The sequence below is a fragment of the Canis aureus genome, chromosome 22, assembly GCF_053574225.1.
Source record: "Canis aureus isolate CA01 chromosome 22, VMU_Caureus_v.1.0, whole genome shotgun sequence".
NCBI classification, from domain to species: domain Eukaryota; kingdom Metazoa; phylum Chordata; class Mammalia; order Carnivora; family Canidae; genus Canis; species Canis aureus.
The window spans coordinates 37,156,352-37,183,980 of NC_135632.1; the positions used below are offsets into that span (position 1 = coordinate 37,156,352).

The 27,629-nt window shown below is 37.9% G+C and overlaps 1 protein-coding gene and 1 pseudogene across 9 annotated transcripts in view; one reads left to right on the top strand and one right to left on the bottom strand.

Annotated features, from left to right (window-relative positions):
- The window catches only part of RBMS3 (RNA binding motif single stranded interacting protein 3), a 1,278,684-nt gene that overhangs the window by 185,111 nt on the left and 1,065,944 nt on the right, over positions 1-27,629 (top strand). The gene's annotated exons all lie outside the window — the stretch shown is intronic.
- On the bottom strand, positions 18,377-18,558 carry LOC144294366 (ATP synthase F(0) complex subunit j, mitochondrial pseudogene; annotated as a pseudogene).

Here is a 27,629-nt window from a genome sequence, read left to right on the forward strand (position 1 = left end):
TCAAAGTTATATTGCTGCCTCTCATATACTTAATTCAAACCCTAGGTCACCATAAAGGTTTCCAAATTCCAGTCTCTTATAACCTCAAACTGGGACTTGCTTGGTCTATATAATAAGATATATTTGCATGTGATTTACATAGAATGGTCCATCTATCTTCAAAAATTTTCCATTGTGAAGCATGATTAAGACTTCACTTTCTGTCTGTTTTGGTTTTTTCCTCTTATTATTTTGATTATGCCCATTCCAGGTTTGGATCCTCCCAGAAATTCCTAACAGAATGGATTTCAAGAGATGCCTTGCCTGAGCCACATAAATGTATATTTAAGATCTAGTGAGTGGAGGATCCCTGGGTGGCACAGTGGTTTGATGCCTGCCTTTGGCCCAGGGCGCGATCCTGGAGACCCGGGATCGAATCCCATGTCAGGCTCCCGGTGCATGGAGCCTGCTTCTCCCTCTGCCTGTGTCTCAGCCTCTCTCTCTCGCTCTGTGTGACTATCATTAAAAAAAAAAAAAATCTAGTGAGTGGGGGCATCTGGGTGGCTTAGTCAGTTAAGTGTCTGACTCTGGCTCCGGTCATGACCTCAGGGTCCGGGGATCAAGCCTCATGTAGAGCCCCACATGGAGCCCTGCTTCAGGCTCCTCAGAGGGAAGTCTGCTTTTCTCCCTCCTTTTGCTCCTCCCCCAGCTCATGCTGTCTCTTTCTCTCTCTCAAATAAATAAACAAATTAAAAAAAAAAAAAAGATCTAGCTAGTGTATGTTCAGATCTTGCCCTGTGCCAGGTGGTGTATCACAAGCTCCATTCCCAGAATCTCTTTTACCCCTTACCTCAGTATCACAAAACAGACATTTTTATGCCCTGCCCCCTCCCCCCACTTTATGATGAGGAGACTGTATAAGAGTAGAGTTTAAGGTGATGAGAAAGATGCCTCTTCCAACTTTATCCAAATCACAGACCTCACCATGATGGAGCAGAGGTGAGCTTGGCTCTTCTAAGTCATGAATGACGCCACCAGTTTCACAGCAAGGCTTAGGCATATGCTGCTGCCTGACCCTTTCTCTCAATTGTCAGCCTCAAGAAGAGCCCTTTCCTTCTTACCCTTAACTCCACTGCTCTCTTCTCAGGGCTTTTGTTACCTGGGCCCTTCTGTCCTTACTGTAGAAGTACCTCAGAGCAATGTGAGGACTTAGTGATGTGGAAATAAAATGGACACTGCCAGCCAGAAGTAGGGTTGGACTGAGGTTCCAAAATAAGGAGGTTCTATTTTGGGTTCTGCCTAGCCCCAAGGATAAAGTGATATTGGGGAAAGGCTACTTGGTAAGTTAACATAGGAGGAATGTTCAAAAGGTTTACTGTGCAATTCGAAGTTCTCAGTGAAAGCCAAAGTCAAGGCAGAGCTGGGGAACAAGGATGGGGATACTTGGTTGACTGTTATAAATTTGCTCAGTATATCTAGACAGTTTGGGACTCCGTTTGAAGTCATTTGAAGAAGTCACATTTTGACACTGTGAGCTGCCTTTGTTAATCTTTGATTCCGCTGGTTGTGAAAGGTTTGCTGTATGCCAAAAGGAAACCATGGGCTTCTCCTTTGCCAGCTGCCTCACTGAGTCTTTGTAGGAATAAAAATAAACACTGGATACTGACCTCTTCATGTATCATCTACCATATAGAGGCAGAAGTGGAGAGAATATGGGCATTAGATTCTCACAGAATCAGATTCTGATTATGTTACTTTCTTACAATGTGACCCTGAAATATTTGTTTATGTACTTTGAGCTTGTTTCTGCTTTCAGCCAAATGAAGATTAACATCTAGCCTAATTCTTGTGAGAATTGGAGCTAATATACTACATGACCATCTTATTGACAAATGTCAACCCTAGGTCAATATGGATGAAGAGATAAAACACAATTAAAAACTGGGATAAAGAAAGAGGGGTGACTTATTTAGAGGATACCAAACTAAATCAGCAAGTTAGTCAAAGGAATTGGATTTGGAATGGGTCAATCTAAGGTACAGAGATCATTTGGGAGGCTGTTGCAGTGAATTTGATAAAAGATGATGCTGTTGTGGAGTAGGATTGAAGGGAAGTGGGACGCCTGGGTGGCTCAGCGGTTAAAGCATCTGCCTTTAGCTCAGGTCATGATCCTGGAGACCTGGGATCGAGTCCCACATCAGGCTTCCTGTGTGGAGCCTGCTTCTCCCTCTGCCTGTGTCTTTGCCTCTCTCTCTCTCTCTCTCTGTGTGTTTCTCATGAATTAAATAAATAATTAAATAAACAAACAAACAAATAAATAATTGATTGATTGAAGGGAAGTGGAAGGATATGACAGAGTCTTAAATTTGATGGTTGATAGATAGTAGTGAGATGGGGAGGAGACATACATGTGATCCAGGCTTCTGGATAGTCCTATCATATAGATAGATGGTGGAGCCATTCACTATGGCAGATTATATAGGAGAAGGGTCAGAAGGCAGCTGCTGGGGATGGGAAGGTGAGGGATGAGGAATGTTCAGTTTGTACATAAGTGAATTTGAATTCATGCAAGCTCAGAAGGCACAATTAAAGAGTTTCAGAACCCTTTCACTAAATTGTGAGTGGGGTCAAGAGAAGCCATCAGTGGCTAGTGAAGCACTCTGGCATCAGCAATAATGGAAAATTATTATCACTATCTATAGGTCTAAAGATCAAAGAGAAGGATGGATCTCAGAACTTACTTTACCAATCAGAAAGAGCCATCAACAGCAGATATGGCTGTAGGTATAGTGTATATCTGTCAGAATACAGCCTGGTAGGTATGAAACCGGGGAAATAAAGATCCCAACCTCTCTCCTGCCATCCTTGGAGCTCCTGCCAGTGACTAATTTAACTCATCTAGATTCAGAAGTTAGGGGATCTAGTTGATGAAGCTCATAGAGATAGTCTCCTGGAGTCCAGAGCAGAATAAAGAAAGGTAGAGAGTGTATTTGCAGGAACAAATGGAATCTAAACAGTACAAAGTGCCTCCAGTACACCCATGTGGAAATGCCAGTAGACTATGGCCTATGTGGGTCTGGAACTAGTTTCTGGTTTAAAGTGGAAATGTGGGCAGCCATGGTGGCTCAGCGGTTTAGTGCTGCCTTCGGCCCAGGGTGTGATCCTGGAGATCCAGGATCAAGTCCCACATCGGGCTGCCTGCATGAAGTCTGCTTCTCCCTCTGCCTCTCTCTCTCTCTTTCTCTCTCTCTGTGTGTCTCTAATAAATAAATAAAATCTTTAAAAAAATAAAAATAAATTTAAAAAAAGGAAATGAAATTGGTTGCCATATCCCAGGAATCACATGTAAAGTTAGGGCAGTGCCGCAAAGAGCCCCAGTATCCATGGTAGAAACTCTTTCCTGATTCAGCCTACATTGCCTCCTTGGAAGAATGACTAGGGAACTTCACAGCACATTGGTCTGTTAATTTTTTTAAAAGGCCCTTTTATGTTATAAATCAAACTGCTTGCAAGTCATTGACTTTACAAAATTGGCCAGTCAGTGATTATTTTTAATGTTTTTTGCTGTACAATTTTCAAGTTTTCCATCCTTATTATTTCTTTAAATGCCTAATCACCACTCTTGGGACCAACGTGCTTCCTGCTAATGATGTGTACTTGCTGAGTTTGGGTTTCTTTTGTTGTTGTTGTTGTTTTTTAATTATAAGATCCCATCATCTAGTTTCCCATTTCAGACTGTCAGGTAAGCAGGCGGGGTATGGTTCTTCAGCTGCTGGAACTTCCTAAGAGAAAATGGAGGTGGAAAACAAAATTTTGGGGGAATTAAAACACTATGGGAAATGAATATTTTATAAAAGAGAGAGAGAGAGAGAGAGAGAGAGAGAGAACAGAGGAAGGATGAGAAGAAATGAGTGATAAGATCAGTCCTAAAAGTCTGCTGCCAACCTGAACAGGATGCTGAGATCTCAGTGGGAACGTGTACAGGCAGGAGATCTACAGAAGAGAAATGGCTTTTGGGGGTGAAGTAGAAGGGGCCTGCCATGCAAATAACAGAGCCTTTGCATGTATGTTGGTGGCAGGGAGGGGGGCTAGTGTTACTACTATGTTTGAATTTTAGGTCAGGGAACTACACTGAAAGCAGGGTCTAATCAACCCAGGCTTAGATAGCATTACCTAAGTGAAGAATTTTAAGGTATAAGTTAAGGTTTTCAGTGAGGCTTTAGTGACCCAAAGGAAACTGGAAATCAGAACGTGAGCTAGTTAGTTAAGCTTATTGGAATCAAATGATGGAAATTAGAGAGTGAGACTGCTGCCTGATGCTCACACAGGTGCCTGGACACTGGTTCATGATGGGCACACTGGGTAAGTTTCCATTCTGTCCCTGCACTGTTGAGGGCACAGTCTGGCTGTATACCAGAACTTCCCATTAGCAAGTGTAAATAATCTGCTGTCTTCATACCATAAATTGTAAAACAGACTCATTAGTGTGGTAATAAAGGTAAGTGGAGTGCTATGGGATTATTGGGATAGCTACTGCCTAAGCTTGAAGGAACCTTGAAATATGAAGATTTTGTTTGGTACAGAGGGGAAAGGTTACAGGTGAAGGGATGGCATATGGAAGAGCAGAGTAGTATGAGTGGATAATGGTGAGGAAAATCAGTCTTCATACTAAACAGAGTTTTATGTCATTTATTCCAGAAGCTAAAAATCTCAAAACAAAAACAAACAAACAAACAAACAAAAAAAACCAAACCAATAAACATTTACTATAGTTCATCAGTCATTTTTAGGAATCAAAACCTCAACCTTTTTCAAATATATGTTGTTAGCATCCCTCTCAGTTAGTTTTCTTGGATTTGCTAACTTATATCCATATAAGTAATGGAAGTTATAGTGAACTACAGGGAAGCTCACAGGAGAGTCCAACTTTGAGGTTTACCAGGAAAGTGACACCTAAGTTGTATCTGAAAGGTAAGAAGTAGCCAGGTAAAGAGTGTGGAGGGGAGATAGGGAAGAGTTTTCCAATTAGGGACTGAGGTAGATATTAAACATGGCCTCAATTTACCTCTCTGGATAAATTAGGCCCATTGCCAAGTAATTTGCAATGTCTCCATCCCCAACTCTGGGCTCAGAACTGTGACTTGCTTTGGCCAATGATATTTTACTAGACATGATGCAAGCAGAGGCTTATGTAAGCAGTTTTGCATTTGTACTTGCCCTCTTGCACTCTGCTGTCATCACAAGACGGAGCCTCGGTGAGGATGCTAGAGGATGAGCACCATGGAGCAGAGTCTGGTTGCTCCAGTCATCTATCTAAGGCCACCCTAGATTAACCAACATCCAGGCAATCCTTAGACATGCGACTGAGTCCCACCTAGGTCAGCAGAGCCTCCTACATAAGACACGTGATCAGTAAACATGTATTGTTGCATGCCAACAAGTTTTGCGGTTATTATACAGCATTACTGTGGGGACAGATAACTGATAGAAAAGGCCCAGGGGCCAGGGAATGAATAGGGTACTTAAATCACTGAAAAGAATTCAGTGAATCACTGAAAAGAAACAGTAACCATTCCCACTGGTTCTCTTAGTATATTGTCTCTCTCAACTGCTGTGAAGCAGTGTAGAAACAGTTCCCGTTGTATGATCAATACCAACAGAAGGACTGTGGAAGAGTCTTAAGGCAAATTCTTATGTGGGTCCTATTGACCTTAGTCAAGGAAATTGAAGCCAGTTTAGCAGAGTCTTAGAGCTGAAGAGCTGAGATAGTGATGGTGAAAGAGTTCAATGGATTCATTATTTAGTATCTGTGGATAAAGATTTATAAACAATCAATAGTCCCTTCTTTTGTTGTCTCTCCAAAATTAGAATACAACTTGATGTTGCTGGGATTATCACATATGCCATTTAAACATGGAATCTATCAATCAAGTGACTAAGGCTCATGAAAAATAAGGCAATTAATAACCTCCTTTGTGTTAACACTTCATGACCCAAGTAGTGAACCTAATACTCTAGTCCACTGGTTCTGAGACTCTGGTGTGCACCAGAAACACTTGAAAGGCTTGTTAAAAAAACAATGCTGGGCTCCACCCACAGAGTTTCTGGTTCAGGAGGTCTGGGGATGGCCCAAGAATTTGCAAATCTAACAAGTTCCCAGGTAATGATTATTCTGACTGGAGATTGTGCTTTTAGAGCCACTGCTTCCATGACTGTGATGGTTAATTTTATATGTCAACTTGGCTAGGCTATGGTGCTCAGTTGTTTGCTCAAACATTGCTTGTGCTAGATGTTGCTCTGAAACAAGTGTTTTTTCTAATGTGATTAACACTTAAGGGTAGACTTGATTACCCTCCATAATGTGGGTGGGTTTATCTAATCAAATGGAGACCTTGAAAGTAGACTAAGGTTTTCAGAAGAAGAGAAATAATTCTTCTTCAAGACTATAACTAGCTGGTTGGCTTACAGTTGCATTTAAGGATGCAACAGCAACTCTGTGTGTGTGTGTGTGTGTGTGTGTGTGTGTGTGTATATATATATACATAATTGATAAAATATGTGTATAAATATATATAATCCATAATATATATGTATATATATTTTTTCCTGCAGAGAACACTGATTAATACAGTGACATTACAACATGTTCCTTTAAAAAAAAGAAAAAACCCAATATGCTTTTCTCTATTTTTTCACCATTTAGAAATGTCCTCAGGCAGAAGAAGACTCATTTCAGATATCCCATGTTGGATGAAACTTTCCTGAATCCCTCTGTAGTCAGTTTTCTTGTTCTGTAGGCTGAACTATGGTTGTATTATAAACTGTTCACCACAAATGATATTCTAGAAGGCTGGGCATCATTTTAACCTTGTCTGCATTATGAAATTATTCATGAGTCCTGGTTCATAGTTAACATTTAATAAATATTTTGAATGAATAAATGAGTGACTTAATAGTTCCTGTTCTTATTGAAATTTATTAATGCACCAAAAGGCTATAAAAATAAAGAACTACCAATTAGCCCTAAGAAACTGTATAAATAAAAGCATATTTTTTCACTTTACCAGGCTCACCAAAAACCTATAAGGACAGTAGCCACTGGATAAGTAAACAAGCTGTTATAGTAATAATTGAGCTAGTCTCCGGATTTGTTCATGGGCGTTAGTCATAGAACTGTAAGCTCATTCATCCTTTCAGCAGGCATTTACTGAGTGCCAACTATATACCTGGCACTGTGTCAGATAATGAATCTATTACTTATCACTCATTATAGCACTTTTTTCAATGTTCTTAAGAAATTTTAACAAGCAATATTAAGACAATATATTTTCACACATCTAGAAAATTAGACATGTTTCTCTTACATTTTAGAAATTAAAAGGAAATTAAGGAAATGGCACTAGAATTAGAAAGAATGAGCAATTCATTAGGCAGTAAGAATACTAACTAGGAATTGGGAATCTCTTTCCTATTTTAATATGCACTTGAGCTTAATTGGCTAAGTTTTGAATATGGGATGATGAGTTGAGTTGTTAATACAAATCACACACCTTTTATATACTTAATAAAATCCAAGAGTCTGGGATGCATTTGCGTTGCAGACAATTTATCTGCAGGAGTCAGTGAGTTGAGTAATAGAAAGGGATAATAGGAAATCAGTGGCTGAGAAACCTATAAAGCAAATTAACGTGTGCCTTACTTTATTAATTTATAACAATAATGTAATGGATAAATCAATGAGGAGTGCTTTGAGAGAAATGGATGGAGGGAAGAGTTCCTCCTTTTTGTAATTTGTTGAAATCATTTCCTGTGCAGAGGAAATATTGGCCAGATGTAAAGAAATGTCTTGTTGTGGCATGTAGAAGAATCCTGTTGTATAGCAAAATGTGTGGGTGCTCTGCTCTATCCCTTGGATCTTATGAGAGCTCCTTTTGACTTCCAGATGCTAGTATTTGCTTTTCTTTGAAGACTTTTTTTCCAAAGCCTCCATTGTAAGAGATTAGCAATGCTTGGAAAATAACCTATTCCCTGCTTTTCAGCAGCCCTCAACCCATGACTGACAGCAGTTGATGCATAAATACCCCAGCTCCCTAGTTTCTTGAGTGATGTAACTCCTAGGTATTATTTTACACAGCTCCCCAGAATTTCCATTCAGGATTAAGTTCCATTTATCTACAAGGGAAGCTGGCTTGATGAACTGCCTTTGCTTCAATATGTCATTTCCCCACTTCCTTAGTAATGCTTCCTGCGTCTCCCCAAAAATGCTTGCACTTGAATCCCTATTGAGGATTAGATTCAGGGAAAACCCAAATTAAGATAGCAACAAAGAATGTTGGCTCTTTGTGCCTGTTATTCATCATGGAACCTGGGCAGTGATTTGATTTTTCAGGTTCCATAGTTTGACTTGAAAGTATTGTTTCCAGAACCCCATTCGCTGGCATCCCAGGTATCAGAGTTTTGAGCAGTTGGTTTAAGTAAGACTTTGCTTACAGAAGAGAATTCTAAACAGAGGAGGTCTTCTAAGGGCTTCCTTGTGTCCCCTCTCCCTACCATTTGTGTCCTGTAGCCTTCTCATCACATACACTTGTGGAAGACAAATTGGTGCTAATCAGACTAAGCTTTGTTCATTTTCCACTGCCAGTCTTCAATGAAGACAGTAACCATTTGTCTCAATAACTTTAAAGTGAGCATTTTTCTCCTTTTATTCTGGACATAACCAGCTTAATTAACACTTTGCACAAGCTACATACATCTCCTGTTGGAGTTGCTCTGTTTCTGTTCCATTTAGGAAGAGAATGTCCCTTTTCAAAACTCTGTGTGTGTCTCTGTGGGGAGAAGTAGTGCAGTATGCATTTTTCTCTCAGCCATCATCTTCCACCTTTACTACTGTAAACAGTCTCCTCACTGGTCTGCTTCTTCTCTCAAACCACAAGAATCTATTTTCCCAACAGCAGCCATTATGGTCACTTAAGATAGAAATTCATGACCTTTCTCCATAAAAAAACCTACAATGGCTTTCTTATGCCATCCTGTAAAATCTGAACTGTCCTGCCATATTACAAGGTTTCCCTCCCTCACACTGTTCAAGTCTCTTCTCAGGGAGGCCTCTTCCAACCACTCTATTTGAATTTGCAAATCCTCAGACTCCTTATCTCTCTTCCCTGCTATGTTTTTATAGTTTGTAGTGCTATATTTACTGCATGTTTGCTTATTTGTTGATGATCTTACTTCACTAGAACAGTGCTTCTTTCCCTTAGCAAAATGCATTTGAGATTCATCCATGTTTTATCATTGGTTCATTCCCTTTTATAGGTGAGTAGAATTCCACCATGTGGATGCCCCTAAATTCATCATTTAAAGGACTTCTAGATTGTTTTTAGTTTTTGACAGTTATGTATAAATCTGCTATGAGTATGTATACACAGGTTTTTGTGTGAATATGTTTCCCTTTCTCTTGGGTAATACCTATGAGTGAGATTACTAGGGCATATGGTAAGTATATGTTTAATTTTATTAGACTCAAACTGTTTTCCAAAGTGGTTGCACCGTTTTGCACTCTTCTCCAGCAATGGACGAAAGTTCCAGCTGTTTGATATCTTTGCTAGCACTTGATATGGTAGGTTTAAAAGCATAGGGGGCACTTTGAGTACCCATCATTCTATTTAATTGGAGTTTCCAGGTGGGGCCCAGTGCAGATATTTTTTTTCTTCATTAAAATCTCTAGTTAAAAAAAAAACCTATTAGTATTAATACAGTTTAACTTTTAGAATAGTTTATCAGAATAATTGTGAAAGTATAGATATTTCACACATATCCCTTCTCTTCCTGCATAGTGACACCTATTGTTTGCATCCTAGATGAGTATGGTACCTTAGTTATAATTGGTGAACTGATATTGATACATTGTTAATTAAAGTTCATGGTTTACATTAGGATTCACTCTGTATTGTACAGTTCTGTCGGGTTTTGACAAGTGCAAATGCTGTGTATCTGCCATCATGGTGTAATACAGAATAGTTTCATCTCCCTAAAAATCCCCTGTGCTCCACCTATTCATCTTTCTCTTCACCCCACTCTGAACCCCTGGCAGCCACTGATCTTTTTTATTGTCTCTAATTTTGTCTTTTCCTGGATGTCATATAGTTGGAACTTTATAGTATGTAGCCTGACTGGCTTCTGTCACTTTTAATATATATTTAAGATTCCTCAGGTCCCTTTCAAAAGCTTCTCAGGAAATTGTAATGTGTAGCCAGGTGCGAGAAGCACCAAATTAGAATATAAGCTCCCAAAGGATATTTCTTTTCTTTGACTATATTTTGTTCATTCGTATATCCCCAGAGCCTAGAACACTGCCTGGCATAGAACAGGCTCTCACTAAATATCAGATAGGTAAATGAAAGAATGAACGAAGGCCAAATGAGATCCATAAAGACCTGAATACTACTTTTGAGTGGTTTCATATCAAAGGATCCACTAATTGATCATTCTGATTTGCCTAGACTTTGCCACTCCCTATTTTGCTATTCCCATGCTTCATTACTCTTCAAAATACAACACATCTTGAACTTCCTCATATCTCCTTTATAACCCTCATTTGGAAATGTTCTCTTTCACTCTGCTTTCAAATCCTTCCAGACTTTCTACACATAACTCAAATTGGATTTCTTGCAAAAGACCTCTCCAGGCACCCCAAACCCATCTCTAGATTCTTAAAATAATCAGTGCTTTTAGATTTACTAGATATTGTGAAGTGCCATCTATTCTTTCTATTGGTTCCTATCCTGAGATCCTATTCAAACTTGATTGCATTACTTCCCTGTGTTTCTACCTGGTTTCCAAGCCAGACTCTAAGCCCCCAAAGGACAGGAGTTATACTGTTATTCACTTTATTTGCTTAAATGCTCTAGGCATCTAGCATTATGCCAACCTTGAGAAATATTTGCTAATTTTTTTTTCTAGTTCAAGAAATGATGCTCTGTGAGGGTGGAGAATGATGCTATGGGAACAGTGTGGGTCCAGGCAACCAAATTGGGGCACCAGTCACCGAACCTCACTTGTTCTCAGTTTCCTCATTTACATAATTAATGTTTATGTAGAGTTCCTAATTCCTTCTCTATTTGTACCATTCTGTGCTTTCTTTTCTTAAAAATTTTATTTATTTATTTGAAAGAGAGAAAGAGTGACAGAGGTAGCAAGAGAGAGCACCAGCAGGGAAGAGAGGGAGAAGCAGGCTTCCTGCTGAGCAGGGAGCCTGATGTGGGGCTCCATAACAGGACCCTGAGATCATGACCTGAGCTGAAGGCAGGTGCTTATCTGACTGAACCAGCCAGGACCCCTCCCCCCATTCTGTGTTTTGATGATTATAGCAACAACAGAGGAATTTGGACAAATGACAAAACTGATGTAAATAGATATAGTTTCTGCTGAGTTTACACATCAGTCTTTGAGAACAACAAAGAGGAATAAAACTGTTAGTTTCAGATTAAATTCTGATTTTCATGGAAAATTTTCATGAGTTGTTTTCCTTTCCCCTGTGCCTTGCCCCTTACCTGGAATACCTTCTTTCCTTCTACACTTTCCCAGTGTTCAAAGGTACATTCAGATTCCACCTCACAGAACCTTTCACGGTTTGTAACTTTATTTGCTTTTTACTTGTTCTTGTATTTTTCCCCTGTGTCTGTTAGCTTCATATGAGAGGAGCTGCACAGATCATCATTGTATCAGTGCCTGATATATGATAGGCCCTCAACAAACATCTGTTAAATGAATTAATGATGTTAATAGATGTGCTCTGAAAAAAGGATTTTATTAGCACATAAGTGCTAGAAACACTGCATACTCTATCACACCTACTGGGGGTGCCACAACCTTGTATATAAGAAGCTTGTTTACTTTTGTCACCCCAGGATTTGCCATGTTTATTTCCTTATGGACCTTACCCCCTTTTTATTTTATTTCAGCCATCTATTTACTCAGTAGTCACACCCATATTAATAAAAACAGTACCTAACTGGTATAAACAACTCCCATGTGTCCAGGACTATTTCAAGCACTTTATATGTATGATTTTAGAACAGTCCTAATTTACAACAGTCTTAATTTACTATTTTTATTTGAGAATTTCAGGTGAGGAAACAGAGGCATAGAGGGTTAAAATGACTTCCTAAGACACATAGTTCCTTGAGAAACCACCAGTCAGATAGCTCAGTATGAAAAATGCTGGTCTAATGGCATTTAAAGCCTCTGATGCAAGACTGGCCATCATTTGAATCTAGAATGTAGTGGATTCTGGAGTGGATTGCTGCTTTCTAAATGTGGGTCTAAATGAGGATTTCAGGGGAAGATGTTGGAGTAGGAGGACCCATGGATGCAACTAGAAAACACCCAGATCAGTGTAAAAAACCCAGACAATGACACTAAGACTGGCAGAAAAACAAAACAAAACAAAACAAAACAAAAATACTTCACAGCTAAATGTAGAGGAGAGGCCACCTTGAGGAGGGCAGGAAGGGCAAAGACATGGTTGGGAGAAATGAACTGTGGTCATCTGTGGGAGGAAAGGATGCCCAGGGAGAGGAGAGAGACAGACCCTCACACCTGGGAGACCACATGGGGAAGATAAATCCCCATAACATTTGGCTTTGAAAACCAGTGGGACTGGTTAAAAACTAGAATTTTAAAAATCAGTGGGCTTTATGCTGGAAGACACAAAAGGGCAAGAAGAGAATGAGTTCTTGCCCTTTAAAAGACAGTACAACAAACAGCCCTACACAGATAATGCATGGAAGCAACATTTGAAAAACACCTAGAGGTATAGAGCATTTGAAAAACACCTAGAGGTATAGAGGAGGGAGAATAGTTTACTTACCTCAGAAGTATGTCTCAGAGGGATAGAGATCTTGGGAGATTCCTTTAGAAACAAAGGAGCTAGCAAGTGCCATATCCTCTCCATTTCCCAGCATATGCATATGGCTGCCTGTAGGAAACAGTGCAGCTCTAACTCTCACTACCTGACTTGCTGACACTAATGCTTCCTATCCCTGTGCCACTACAGATCCCCTCTCTGCCCATATGCTTTTGGCCCCAGCCCATCCAGACTGGTACCTCAGCCTAGCCAGTGTGCAAGCAGCCCCAACAGAGGCCAACACCACTCCAAAGTGACCCTTGCCCTGGAGGGAGAGGAAGATAACCAAACATAAGAGTCATAGTGTGGCCCCAGAAGTGGTCCAAGAATAGATGACTGGTCTGACTGCAGGCACTATCCAACAATGAAAGCCTCTCAGGGGACAGCACAGGGGAAAACATTCTGAAGTTTGGTGCTCTTGCATCTCTGGTACAATGCCTAGTCTGATTCAACTCAAGCCCAAAGCAGCCTTATATTGCTCCATTAACACCAGAGGGAGCAAACACTGCTTACAACAGGCAAAGAGAACCCTGCAGACAAATAGACTGAAGGAAAAGCAGCTCATCAAAAATAGCAGAACACACACACACACACACACACACACACACACACACACGAGATATGCCTGAAATGCCAGGTTCTGGTGAACAGGGGACCCAGTATGGGACCTCTTCATAAGGCCACTACTTGCAAGAGCAGGAGATGTGACTGATTTTCCTAACATGTAGAAACAGACATAGAGAGTTACACAAAATGAAGAGAGAGAGGAATATGTCCCAAATGAAAGAAGAGGACAAAATACAGCAAGGGAGTTAAATGGTTGGAGATAAGTAATATATCTTATACAGAATTTAAAGTAAGGGTCATTGGGATGCCCGAGTGGCTCAGTTGGTTAAGCATCTGCCTTCAGCTTGAGTCATGATCCCTTGGTCCTGGGGTCAAGCCCCATGTTGGCCTCACTGCTCATTGGGGAACTTGCTTCTCCTCTCCCTCTACACCATCCCCCTTCTGTGTTCTCTCTCTCTCTCTCTTCCTCTCTCTCTCTCTTCTTCTCTCTCTCTCTCTCAAATAAATGAATATAGTCTTTTAAAACATGAAGTAATTGTCATAAAGATACCGGATTTGAGAAACAAATGGAGGACATCAGGGAGACCTTTATAAAAGAGATAAAAAAAAGAACCACTTAGAGATGAAGAACATAATAAATGAAATTATTTATAAACTAGATAGAACAAATAGGCTAGAGGAAGCAGAAGAATGAATCTGACCTGGAAGACAGAGTAATGGAAAATAATCATCAAGCTGAGCATGTGAGATAAATAAAAAATTATGCATAATGAAAATAGACTTAGGGAACACAATAACACCATCAAGCATTATAGGGATCCTGGAAAGAGAAAAGAAAGAAAAAGGGGCACAAAATTTATTTAAAGAAATAATAGCTGAAAACTTCCCAAATCTGGTGGAGGAAACAGAAACTCAGATACAGGAGGTAGAGGTCTCCCAACAAAACCAATCTAAGGAGGTCCACACCAAGACATATAGTAATGGAAATGAAAAAAAATAGTGATAGGGAATTTTAAAAGCCAAAAGAGAACAGAAAGCAATTATATACAAGAGAAACTCCATAAGCTGATTTTTCAGCAGAAACTTTGCAGGCCAGAAGAGAGCAGCATGATATATTCAAAGTGCTGAAAGGAAAAGATCTGTGGTCAAGAATACTCTATCCTGCAAAGTTATCATTCAAAATAGAAGGAAAAATAGTTTTCCAGACACACAAAAGTTAAAGGAATTAATGGCCACTAAACCAGCCCTATAGGGAATATTAAGGGGAACTCTTTGAATGGAAAGGAAAGACTATAAGTAAGGGTGAGAAAAGTGGGAAACACAAAAACTGTGAAAATAACTATATCTGTAAAGACTCAGTGAAGTGAGTCCCCCTCACCCCTGCTAAATAAATAACTAAATAAATAAATAGTAAAGTATGACACCATATGCCTAAAATGTTGTGGTGGAGAGTAAAGAATAGGTTCAAACTTAAGTGATCACCAACTTTTAATATGGACTGCTATATGCAGAAGACGCTGTATATGAACTGAATGATAAACACAAATAAAAAACCAGCGGTACCTATGCAAAAATAAAGAGAAAGGAATCTAAGTATATCAGTAAAGAAAGTCATATAATCATGAGAGAAGAGAGCAAGGGAAGAAAGGAACAGAGAAGAACTACAGAAACATCTACAAGATGATTACCAAAAAGGCAATAAAATCATACCTATCAATAATTACTTTGAATGTAAATGGTTGAATGGCTCCAATCAAAAGACACAGGGTAATGGAATAGATAAAAAAGCAAGACCCATGTATATGCTGCCTACAAGAGACTCATTTCAGACTTAAAGACACATGCAGATTGAAAGCAAAAGATTGAAAAAGCATTTATCATGCAAATGAAAGTGAAAAGAAAGCCAGGGTAGCAATACGTGTATCAGATAAAGTAGATTTTAAAACAGACTGTAACAAGAGATAGAGAAGAACACTACATAAACATCAAGGGGACAATCCAACAGGAAGATATAACAACTGTAAGTATTTATGCCCCCACTATGAGAGAACCCAAATACATAAACAGTTAATAACAAACATGAACAAAGTAATTAATAGTAATACAATAGTAATAAGGGACTTTAACACCCCACTGATATCAATGGACAGATAATTCAAACAGAAAATCAATGACAAAAATCTCTTTGAATGACAGATTGGACCAGAATATATTCAGAATATTCCACCCTAAAACATCAGAATACTCATTCTTTTCAAGTACATACAGAACATTCTCCAGAATAGATCACACATTAGGCAACAAAATAAGTCTCAACAAATTAAAAAAAATTGAAGTTTTACCATGCAACTTTTCTGACCACAATGCTATGAATCCATAAATCAATCACTAGAAAAAATCTGGAAAGAGCACAAAAACATGGAGGGTAAGTAATATGCTATTAAAAAATGAATGGGGGGTAACCTGGGTGACTCAGTGGTTTAGTGCTGCCTTCAGACCAGGGCGTGATCCTGGGGACCTGGGATTGGGTCCTGCATGGGGCTCCCTGCGTGGAACCTGCTTCTCCCTCTGCCTGTGTCTCTGCCTCTCTCTCTCCCCCCCACTCTGTGTCTGTCATGAATGAATAAATAAAATCTTAAAAAAAATATAAATGAATGGGTCAACCAAGAAGTCAAAGAAGAAATAAACACACACACATGAACATGGAGTCAAATGAAAATGCAAAAATAATGATCTAAAATCTTTGGGATGGGGATCCCTGGGTGGCGCAGCAGTTTGGCGCTTGCCTTTGGCCCAGGGCGCGATCCTGGAGACCCGGGATCGAATCCCACGTCGGGCTCCCGGTGCATGGAGCCTGCTTCTCCCTCTGTGTCTCTGCCTCTCTCTCTCTCTCTCTCTCTCTCTCTCTCTGTGTGTGTGTGTGTGACTATCATAAATAATAAATAAAAATTAAAAAAATAAAATAAAATCTTTGGGATGCCATAAAACTGTGCTAAGAGCAAAGAGTATAACAATACAGGCATACCTCAAGAAGCAGGAGAAGTCTCAAATAAACAGCTTAACTTTATACCTCAAGGAGTTAGAACAACAAACCCCCAAAACAGCAAAAGGAAGGAAACAATAAATATTAGAGCAGAAATAAATGAAATAGAAATTTTAACAAACCCAAAAAACAAACAAAAAAACAAAACCCAAAACCAACCAAAACAAAACAAAATACAGTAGAACAGATCAAGGAAACTAGGAGCTGGTTCTTTGAAAAGATCAACAAAAATTGGTAAACTTTTAGACAGACTCATCAAAAAGAAGAGAGGAGACTCAAACAAAATCATAAATGAAAGAGGAAAAATAACAACTGATGCCAAATAAATACAAAGGATTGTAAGAGAATATTATGAAATATTATATGTCAGCAAATTGGACAGCCTAGAAGAAATAAATTCCTAGAAACACATAACCTCCCAAAATTGAACAAGTAAGAAATAGAAAATTTGAGCAGACCAATTACCAGCAATGAAATTGTATCAGTACTCTAAAAATTTCCAAAAAACAAAAGTTCAGGATCAAATGTCTTCATAGGTGAATTCTACCAAACATATAAGAGATAGTCAATACATACTTTTCTCAAACTATTCCAAAAAATAGAAGAGGAAGGAAAGCTTCCAAATTCATTCAACAGTACCCTGATACCAAAACCAGATAAACACACTTCTAAAAATGTATTCAGCCCAAGCATTCATTAATATATGAATGGAAAAAAAAGTTGAGTAATATATACAATGGAATTTTATTCAGTCATAAAAAAGAACAAAATCTTGCTATTTGCAACAACATGGATGGAGCTAGAGAGCCTAATGTTAAGTGAAATAAGTCAGAGAAAGAGAAATACCTTATGATTCCAGTTACATGTGGAATTTAATAACCAAAACAAGTGAACAAAGTGAGAAATAGAAAAAATAGACCAAAAAAAGACCTTAACTTTAGAGAACAGATGGTTATCAGAGGGGAGATGGGTGAGGGAATGAGTGAATTAGGTGAAGGAGATTAAGAGTACACTCATCTTGATGAGCAGTGAACAATATATAGAGCTGGTAAATCATGATATTGTATACCTGAAACTAATATTTTATTTATTTATTTATTTATTTATTTATTTATTTATTTATTTATTTATTTATTTATTTAGAAACTAATATTACACTGTATGTTAACTATCCTGGAATTTTAAAAATAAATGTCAGTCTATTCTACATATACCTTTATCTGTGTAATAATACTGATCATTTTCACCTGGAAGGGCGTTTGTAGAAATTGAAACAATGTATCTAAAGAAGGTAACATTGCCAGTAGCTAGTGATAAATGCTAGGGAATTTTAGTTATTATCAGCAGAGAATTTTGCAAAAAATTCATTAGTACTTGATGGATGTAAGTTACGTTTTTTTTTTTGCCACATTTTTCTCCCGTTTCATCATTGAGTCTTTGGTGGTTTTGTTTACCTTGAAAGTTCTAATAACAGTGAATTAGTTATGTCGGGCATGTAACAAAGAGCCTGAAAATACTAACAGTATTCAATAAAAGTTTATGATTCACAAAAAGTCCAGAGTTGGTTTTCATGATGAGGCAGCTATGTTCCAGGCTGTGACTTAGGTCCTTCACTGCATCTTCTGCCTTGAGTGCAAAGACAAGAAAAGAGCAAGCAGACATCATCCCAGGAGGGTCTAAAAAATAATTATAAGCACAACACTTTTTTGTTGCCCAATTTTTTTGTTTGTTTGGTGTACCTCACAGATACCTTTATTCATGTCACAAAGGAAATGACATGTTTACAAGTTTACAGCAATGCTCCATGTTCCCATCTAACAGAGCTTACTGAGGTTTACAGCCAGACCAATGTTCCATCTGATGTGTATTCTAAGTAAAGCTGGTTAGTGATGACCATGAGCAGGTGCAGGACTCGAAGCTTTCAGAGCTTTACTTCCTTCATCAATACTCCTAATTTTATAAATGATGAAGCCCATCAACCCATTCCTACTCAAATCTCTTGATAAACTTGGGTAGAATAGGGCTTCATGGGGACCCAAATATTTTTTAAAAGACTTTGAAACATTTGGTATAGGATCCCTGGTGCATGCCTCAGGGATCTGCTCGGCCAATGACTCGGAAAGGTCACTGAGTGCCATATTGCCTAGTTCTTAAAGCACTGACCCTGAATGAAGGCTCAGGAACCCCACGCACTTTCTGGTTACATTTTAGGTAATTGAAAATCCAGTAGTCGAAATGTCCAGTCTTTTGTAATTAGCAAAGTTGTGAACACGACTTGAGGTTAATTAGTTTTCCAATCTAGAACTTGAGCCTGTGCCGGGTGGTTTGAAGTGGGAGAGTGAATATAGTCATTAAAGCTTCGCTATTTTTCATCTCCCCTCCTTCTCACTATTCTGTAGAAATTTTAGGAAAAAAACCCTATTATTATGTTCATGATGAATTTTCACAAAGTAAAACAATGTAAAAAGTCATGTAATGCAGATTCTTTGGGTTTTGTCCATTATGAAGTATCTTATTTTTTTTTCTTTCCCTTTTCCCTCAATACTTTAAATACTTCCCTCCACTCTTTTTCCTCGTTTCTGAGAAGTAGGATGTGATTCTTATCTTTGTTCCTCTATAGATAATGTGTTATTTTGCTTTCCTTCTTCTTTCAAGATTTTTTTTTTTTTTTTTTTTTTGGTCTTTGATTTTCTTTGGTTTGAAGATGATATTCCTAGGTGTAGATATTTTGACATTTATTCTCTTTGGTGTTCTCTGAACTTCCTGGAGCTGTGGATAGGTGTCTGACATTAATTTGGGGAAATTCTCAGTCATTATTGTTTCATATTTTCTTCTGTTCCTTTCTTCTCCTTTTGGTATTCTCATTATGTGTACGTTACACCTTTTGTAGTTGCCAACAGTCCCTGGAATTCTGTTCTCTATTTTTCATCTTTGTTCTCTTTGCTTTTTAGTTTTTGATGTTTCTATTGCTATATCCTCTAGCTCACTGATTCTTTCCTCAGTTATGTACAGTCTGTATAAACTTATGAAAGTCATTCTTCATTTCTCTTACAGTGTTTTTTTTTAATCTTTTTTTTATCTCTAGCATTTTGGGGGTTTATTAGAATTTTTATCTCTTAGCTTACATTGCCCATCTGTTCTTGTATGCTTTCTACTTTATCCATTAAAGTTCTTAGCATATTAATCATAGTCATTTCAAATACTCAGTCTGATGATTCCAATATCCCTGGCATATCTGGTACATTTCTGGTGTACCAAGCATCCTGGTGCTTGTTCTGCCCTTTCAAACTATATTTTTGCCTTTTGGTATATCTTTTAATTTTTTCTTGATAATCACACATGGGTACTGAGTAAAAGCAACTCCAGTGAATAGGCCTTTACTGGTGGAGAGGTTTGGGAAAGGGGAAGCATTTTATAGCGCAGTGGTTAGGTCTGTCTCTCAGTGATCCTGTATTTCTGGGCAGTGAACTTCGCAAGGACTTTTCTGTTTCTTCTTCCCATTAAAGTGAGACAGTATGACACCAATGAACTAGAGTTGGGTATTGTCTTTTTCCTAGGCAATTTAGGCTTTGATAATATCCCAGCAGCTTAGGTTTTGGTTAACTAGATTTCCCTAAGAACAGGCCTTGTTAAGAAGAACAGAGTACCCCGGTTTATTTCAAAATGGTTCCTTATTCTCTTTCCTTGCAGGAAGCCTGAGGGGATTGATTTTTTCCCAGTATTTACTATGGGAATCTGAGCATCTAGAGGTGAATCTCACAATGTTGTGGATCTTCCCTCTGCCTTGGTTCCCTTGGAGTTTTTAACTCTAATACTTGTCCACACTGAGCCTCCAGCAATTACAGTTCAAAATTTCTTACCCCAGCACTGGTTCTTGTGGCAATTTCTTCATGAGTCTCTGCTCTGGGAAGCTCTGGTGATCTGTGTTCACCCATCTCTCCAGTCTGGGGGCAGCAGTTTGTCTTTTGTCTTCCCCTCTCCCCCAAGGAGAGTTGTTGAATTTTTAGTCTGTTTAGTTTGTACTTGTTGGAACACAGTAGTGACTTCCAAACTCCTTAAACTTTCACCGTTATTATTGATGTTCACTTGGTATAGAATTCTAAGTTGTATTAATTTCAGTAATTATATATATTTTTTTAATTCTAGAATTTCCATTTAACTTTACACAGATTCAGTTTCTCTGGTGAAATCCTCATCTTGATTCAGTTTTCCTGAACATACTAATCAGTTATTTTAAAGTCTGTGTCTGGTAGCTCAAATATCTGGATCACCCATAGGTCTGTCTCTGTTAATTCTTTTTCTTTTGTGTCTCTTTATACACTTGGTAACTCTGAACTGAATGCCACACATTTTGTTAACAAATATTAGAGTCTGTGGATTCTGTTATATTTTTCCATAAAAGATTTTGTTTTCTGGCCAAATAATTAGCTGATTTAAGGCTGAGTTTCTAGTCCTTGTAAGATCTTGTCCATTTTTGCTTTGTTCTAACTCTAGATTGTGATCCTGCAGAGATTCTGCACTGAAGTGGACACTAAACTTCTGATTTTATCCCCCAGTGTGATGTAGTGCCAAAAGATATGCTTAACTTTTCTGTTTCCCAGGAGCTGCTTTCTGTTCTTGTCTCTCCAAATTTGGCCACTTTGTCATACACATTGGTAAATTATTAGATTGATATAAGTAGTATAGAAAGTCATGCTCACTTCAGTGATTTGTTTCTGCTTGGTAGCATCATGGTTTCTTTTTAAGTTCCATCTCCCCAAATAAGTGCCATGCCTTCTAACATCTTTGATGGCTTCAAAGAGATTGCTTTTAGTTTTTGTTTTGTTTTGCTTTGTTTTTCCATTCCATCTAATTTTTCTAGTTGTTCTCATTTGAAGAATTGGTCTGCCAGAACTAATACATTAGATCTGGAAGTGTTTTAGATGTAGTATACATCATATTCTTTCAGATTCTATTGGCCAAAAGAGATCTCATGGCTCCTCCTAGATACAAGGTGGGCTACAAAATGTAGTCTTCCTATGTGCCCAGGAAGAAAATTAAGTAATTTAGTGAAAATATAACATGTTTTTCTGTTGTAGGCAATGACTTAGGGATTTATTATGTACTTTGGAGATTTTAGTGTGATCTTTATGCATTTTCAGCCCAATTTTAAACAAATGCTTAAAGATAGGGAAAGGGGCCATAGAATAATCTGTGTATATATTTTTTAAAAAATTCAGTATTTATTAAATTTATTTTTTGTTTCGAGCACTATGCTAGGCACATTCATATCTGTCCTATTCTTGAATCCTCATTTGGATCCTGCAAAGTACATGTTACTATTTTCCACATTTGTATATGGTATGTGTGAAACTGAAGTGGTTAATTTGTGCTTTGTGATGTGGAGTAAAGACTGATTAATTCATTCCATAAGATAGTTTTTCTTTTTTATTGTTGCAAGTCACTCTTATTACATCTAGATGCAAGATAATACAGTAATTGAAACCAAGAGCTCTGGAACTAGGCTGCTGGGTTTCAGTCCTGTCTCTACCACTTCCTGATTGGTTCATCCAGCAGACAATTTACTTCATTTCCCTTGCCTCAGTTTCCTGTTCTGTAAAATAGAGATAATAATAGATTGTTGCATTGAATAAATTAATTTGAAAAGAGCCTAGGAAGTGCCTATTATATAATAAACACTCAATAATTATTAACTATTAACATTATGTGGAAGCAGATGATTTCATTGCTATTTTTATTACCTATTTATATAATGCATTGTAGCTTTATAAGAGCTGTCCTGGAATACAAGTTCTGTGAGTTCAGGGACTTTTTTCCTCAGTAGGAAGTACAACATTTGGCACCAATGAAAGATGCAGGTTATTGAATTTCAAATCATAAAAGGAGAAAGGTTTGGCTGCCTTTTTTAATCTAGCTTTGTCATTTCCAGGTAATAGTGTTTATCATATATTTTTCCCCTCTTTTATTTGCCTCCTCCCCCTTTTTTTTGCAAAGAACCTATTTTCCCTAGTGTTAAAGTCCTAAATAGCCCTGAATATATGTTATAAACTTATCTCTCTTGAATTAGAGATTACTGCAAATCATGATTAAAGAGTTGAGAGGAGCACATGCAATTTGGACGAGGTAGTAGATACCTACTTGCTAACATGATGTAAAATGTATGCATTTACACTGTCACAAACCATCTTGTACTGTGACTTGTTTCATAATATCTGTACTCAATACCATGTACTTTTGACAGTTCTTTCCTGTTTCTGACAGATTTTTTCCTTTTTAGAAGTAAAGAAGGCACACATGTCTGTACTTTGCTTCGCTTGTTGTATTATTTCTCTCTTATCATACAAAATATAGTTATCTGTCAATCAGTATTTACGAAGCACTTAGTGCGTCTCTACATACATATCCCTGTATGATTGGAAAAAGAGCATACAAGCAGAAGAAAAGGATCTCATCTTAAATTGTTGGAAATGTGTTAACCTATGCAAAGCACATTGAAAATAAGTGAGATCTTGTTTTATTATTGTTAATAGCTGGTATATTAATTTCTTAGGGCTGCTATAATGAATTACCATAAACTGGATGGCTTCAGACAACAGAAAGTAATCCACCTTCAGTTTTGAAGACCTGAAGTTCAAAATCAAGATGTCATTGGGCTTGATTTCTTCTGGACGCTCTAGGAGAATCTGTTCCATACCTCTCATGGCTTCTTATGGCTGTGGATAGTTCTTTGCATTGTTTGGCTCACTGACACTTGGTGCTAACCTATGCCTTTGTCTTCACATCACCTTCTCCACTGTTTCTACTCTTCTGTTAGTATCTTCTTCTCTTATAAAGGCACTTGTCATTACATTTAGGGCCCACTCAGGGGCAAGGATGATCTCATATCAAGATACTTAACTTAATTACATCTCCAAAGACCATTTCTTTTTCCACATTATCATTACATTCACAGGTTCTCAGTAGATACATCTTTTATGGGACCATCAATCAATCTACTATGTTGGGTATATGTTATTTTTCCCTGAGTTTTCTTGTGTTTCAAGTTCATAGAAATCTCCCTCAAGGACAAGGAACATATCTTATATCTTTTGGGCTCCCTACAGCCCAGTCAAGTGCTCTACCCAGTAAAAATCTCTTAATGTATTAGGATGTATATGTATCTTAATGCATTTTAAGAGCTATTAAAGGAATGGATGGTACCCACATTCAAACAATCTCAAGACATGTGATGACATAGAAATTAGTGATAAGACTAATGAACAGGAAAACAGAGTGTGTTTTATGAGTGATAAGTGCTATGATATGACTAAGTACATATAGAAAGTCATCTTATGCTAGTCTAGGGGGTGCTAGAAAGGCTTCCTGGAGAAGGAGGCATAGCTAATGAATTTTGAAGGATTGAACAGTAAGTGACCTATGAGAACAATGAGGATGTGTATTCTAGGCACAGAGAACAACACATGCAGAGATTTCCAGTGTGAAGCTTCTGGAACCATCAGGAAGTATTCTTGTGGCCAGAAGATATGATGCATGAGGTGGGGGGCTGACTCATCGGAGTAGAAGATAAATGGCAAGAGATAACACTGGGGTTTCATGAAGGCTGCATCATGAAGGATCTTATATGCTCTAACAAGGAGTTTATATTTATTCATAAAAATAAGAATGAATTGATACGGTGGCTTAGATATTTCAGATTAACTTTTCACAAAATGGTGGTAGTTGGGAAAGAGATTGGGCATTAGTGAGACCAGAGGCAGGTTGGTCCATTTTACATTGCTGGAATAATCTGGATATAAATGATGGAGTGATAGTTGCCTTAGTTATGACAGTCTATGCAGAGGGTAGGGTATGGCATCTGAGCATTATGAAAATGATGCAGGCATGGTGGCTGATTGGAGTTAGGCCATATGGAAAAGAGAGAGGTCAAGGATGATTTTCAAATGTCTGGTTTGTTTGACTCTAATAGACAAGTAATGGTATCATTCATGGCAACTGAAGACAGAGAAGGAGGAGCACTGAAACTTTCTGTGTCTCATTTCCCTCATCTGTACAATAACTAAGTAAACCCTACCCTCCCTCTCTTGTAACATTATTAGCAACAAATAAGATATAACATTTTAAATATCTTTAAAGTTTTTATTTTTTTTAAAGATTGTATTTATTTATTCATGAGGGACACAAAGAGAGAGGCAGAGACACAGGCAGAGGGAGAGAAGCAGGCTTGCTGCAGGGAGCTGGATGTGGGACTTGATCCCAGGACCCTGGGTTCATGCCCTGAGCTGAGGGCAAACACTCAACCACGAGCTGAGCCACCCAGGTGTCCCTACATATCTTTAAAGTTATAAAGCAAGCTCACAAATTATTCTTTAAGATTGATTTACATTTAACCAAAATTTATAATTAAAAAAATTGTAAAGGAGTATATATAGCTATATAAGGGCAAAAGTATATATTTTTTAAATAGATGGAACTTATTTTTTTGGAGATGGCAAGAAATATGTATCTACAGTCCAGATTCTCCTTTCCTTCTCTTTGTTTTTCTATCCTACACTGTGATCTCGTCATGACATAGAGTGAAGTAAAAAATCCACAACCATACTCTAATGCCTGTTTTTCTCAAACCAAGACTCTGCAGCTTCCCACTCAAGGTTTCTTGGTACCTTGTGATGTCACCAAGTGACCATCTCAACTCCACCCTGGCATCGGCATGGCCCTGCTGCCCTCTATGTGCACACACACACACACACACACACACACACACACAGGGATTGAACTCAGTAATCCCCAGGTAAAAATTTTGGCCACCATATCAGTGTTCTCATCTACAAAATGGGTGTAATTTTTATCTGTTTCACATGACCGATGACCAGATGAAATTAAATATATACAACATGGCAAAGCACTCAATACAAACTTTGCAGACAGGTCTACCTTACCCTTGGAAATCCTTCCTGCTCTGCAACTTTATAAAGTACTGGAAACCCTGATGGGCTTTGATCTCTGCATTTGAACTAACCTGCCTCATGGATTACTTGTTTCCCCTACTCTACTCTACCCCCCACCTCCCACCCCATCTTTCTGAATTTCCCTAATAGTTAGGGTCTGTTTCATAACATTCAATACTAAATCATTGCATGTCTGCTCTGTGTTCACTTTTATTTTTTTTTATTTGAGTGTAGATGACACATAATGTTACATTAGTTTCCATTATACAACTTAGTGATTTAACAAGTTTAAAGAGTATGCATGTTCACCAGGAGTGTAGCTACCATCTGTCCTGTTACGTGGCTATTACTTCACTTTTTCTTTTTAAAGTAGACCCAGAATTCTTCAGGTGGATGTATTTAGCATAGTGCAGGGCACCCACAAGATACAGCAAATTGGAAGTGTTTGAGAATCAACACATATTTCTGATCTTCACCTACAAGTCTCTTTTATGGGGGTCTTCTTGAATTTTTACTGTCCAGCCCTCTCTCTGTATATTTAAGTCAACCGTGCTTTAAATGAAGAGAGAAAGTGAAAAAATGAGGTGGGAGATACCATTTTTTAAAACTTTGATCTCAAAATGGGGGAGAATGTTGGTTTTAGAACATTTTGATCTCCTTGGATTTATTTTTATTTTCATTCTCTGACAATTCAAAAATTGCAATGATAATTGCATTGTTCTCTAAATGCCCTAGTTAGAACCAGAGCCAAGATTATTTCATCCTACTATTAGGAAAGAGCTGTAGGAAGGAGCCCATAAAACATCCTTGTTTTCTTGATGAGAATGCAGATCACTTCACTGCTGGAAGAAAATCAGCCTCAGGCAGTGGAAGTGTTGGCCAGACTGCACTGAATGGCATCAGCAAAATGCCTGGAGCAACAGAATGGTGGCACTGAGAGGTTGCTTGAGATGGAAGTGGATTTATGTGACAACTCTTTAATTTCATTTTGTAATTCTATTCATGGAATCTAAAGGTTGTATAACTTCAGGAAAATACTCAGGCAACCTTTTGAATTCAGGCTCTGGTATATTTAATAAGAGCAAATTTCTTATCCTCTTCAAGCTCAGTTCTCTTCTCTGTGAAATGGGAATGAAAATATTTTCTTCCAAAGAAAACATTTAATATCTTTCTACGTAGTTATTTGGAGAGTAATAATAAGACAACAATCTGTCTCTGAGGTATTTGAGCACTGTAAGCTACTCAAATGTTTTGGCAACTCTTCCAGTTTTCTCCCAAAGTATAATTAAAAAAAATTTAAAACATGACTATCATGTCAAAGACTTATTTAACTCATTAACGAAGGAAGCAGCAGGATATTAAAGCTGATTCAAAGAGAATTTGAAAAGCTAAGTATACACAGGCTCTGAAAGAATTACTGCTGAAATAAGATTGCTAAATTTAAATATAAAATTGTTCACTTCCTACAGGGCAATAAAACTGGCAAAATGGTAAGAATATAAATATTAAAAATGATAACTTTTGGCATAACTGTTTCTACCATTCAGATATCATTTGTATTTTTATCAAAGATTAGAGTTAACATTTAACGTCTAAGGTTATGAGTTCTAATCAATGGTAAATAGTCAAAGACACCTTCTCCTAGAAAATTAAGTAATCCTGGGGAAAACCTGCTAGACAATATTCCTATGACATCCAAAGGACATGCAGTCATTTTCTTTTTATCTTGTTACCATGTTTTGAAAATATATTTTAATATTACCTATTTATTTTCAGTTTTTCTTTTCATCTCATTCCTGATTGGTAGATTCACTTCTTCTGTTTTATACTTTATTTTCTTCTATCTGATGCTGTAATTCTGCATGTCTCTAATTCCCTTTTTCCCATCAGCCATTTATTGCCAAATTATATCCTCAGATCTTTTCTGATTTTGCTCCCTAATTAAGCCATTATTTGAGTCTGCTTTAGTTCTTACATTAAAACCTGACTTAAACCTAATTGGTGATGCACAACCATTTGCTTCCTTTTAGTATTAGAGATAGGTAATATTTGTGATTCCACTCTTGGTATCTTAGTAAGGTATAAGGAAAACAAGGGTGGAAGGAGAGCTAAAATTTTTAAAACTTTCTGTTCATTTAAGAGTAGGAATATATCAGCTGTATTTGAGCCTGCCCTTGTATCTTGAACACCA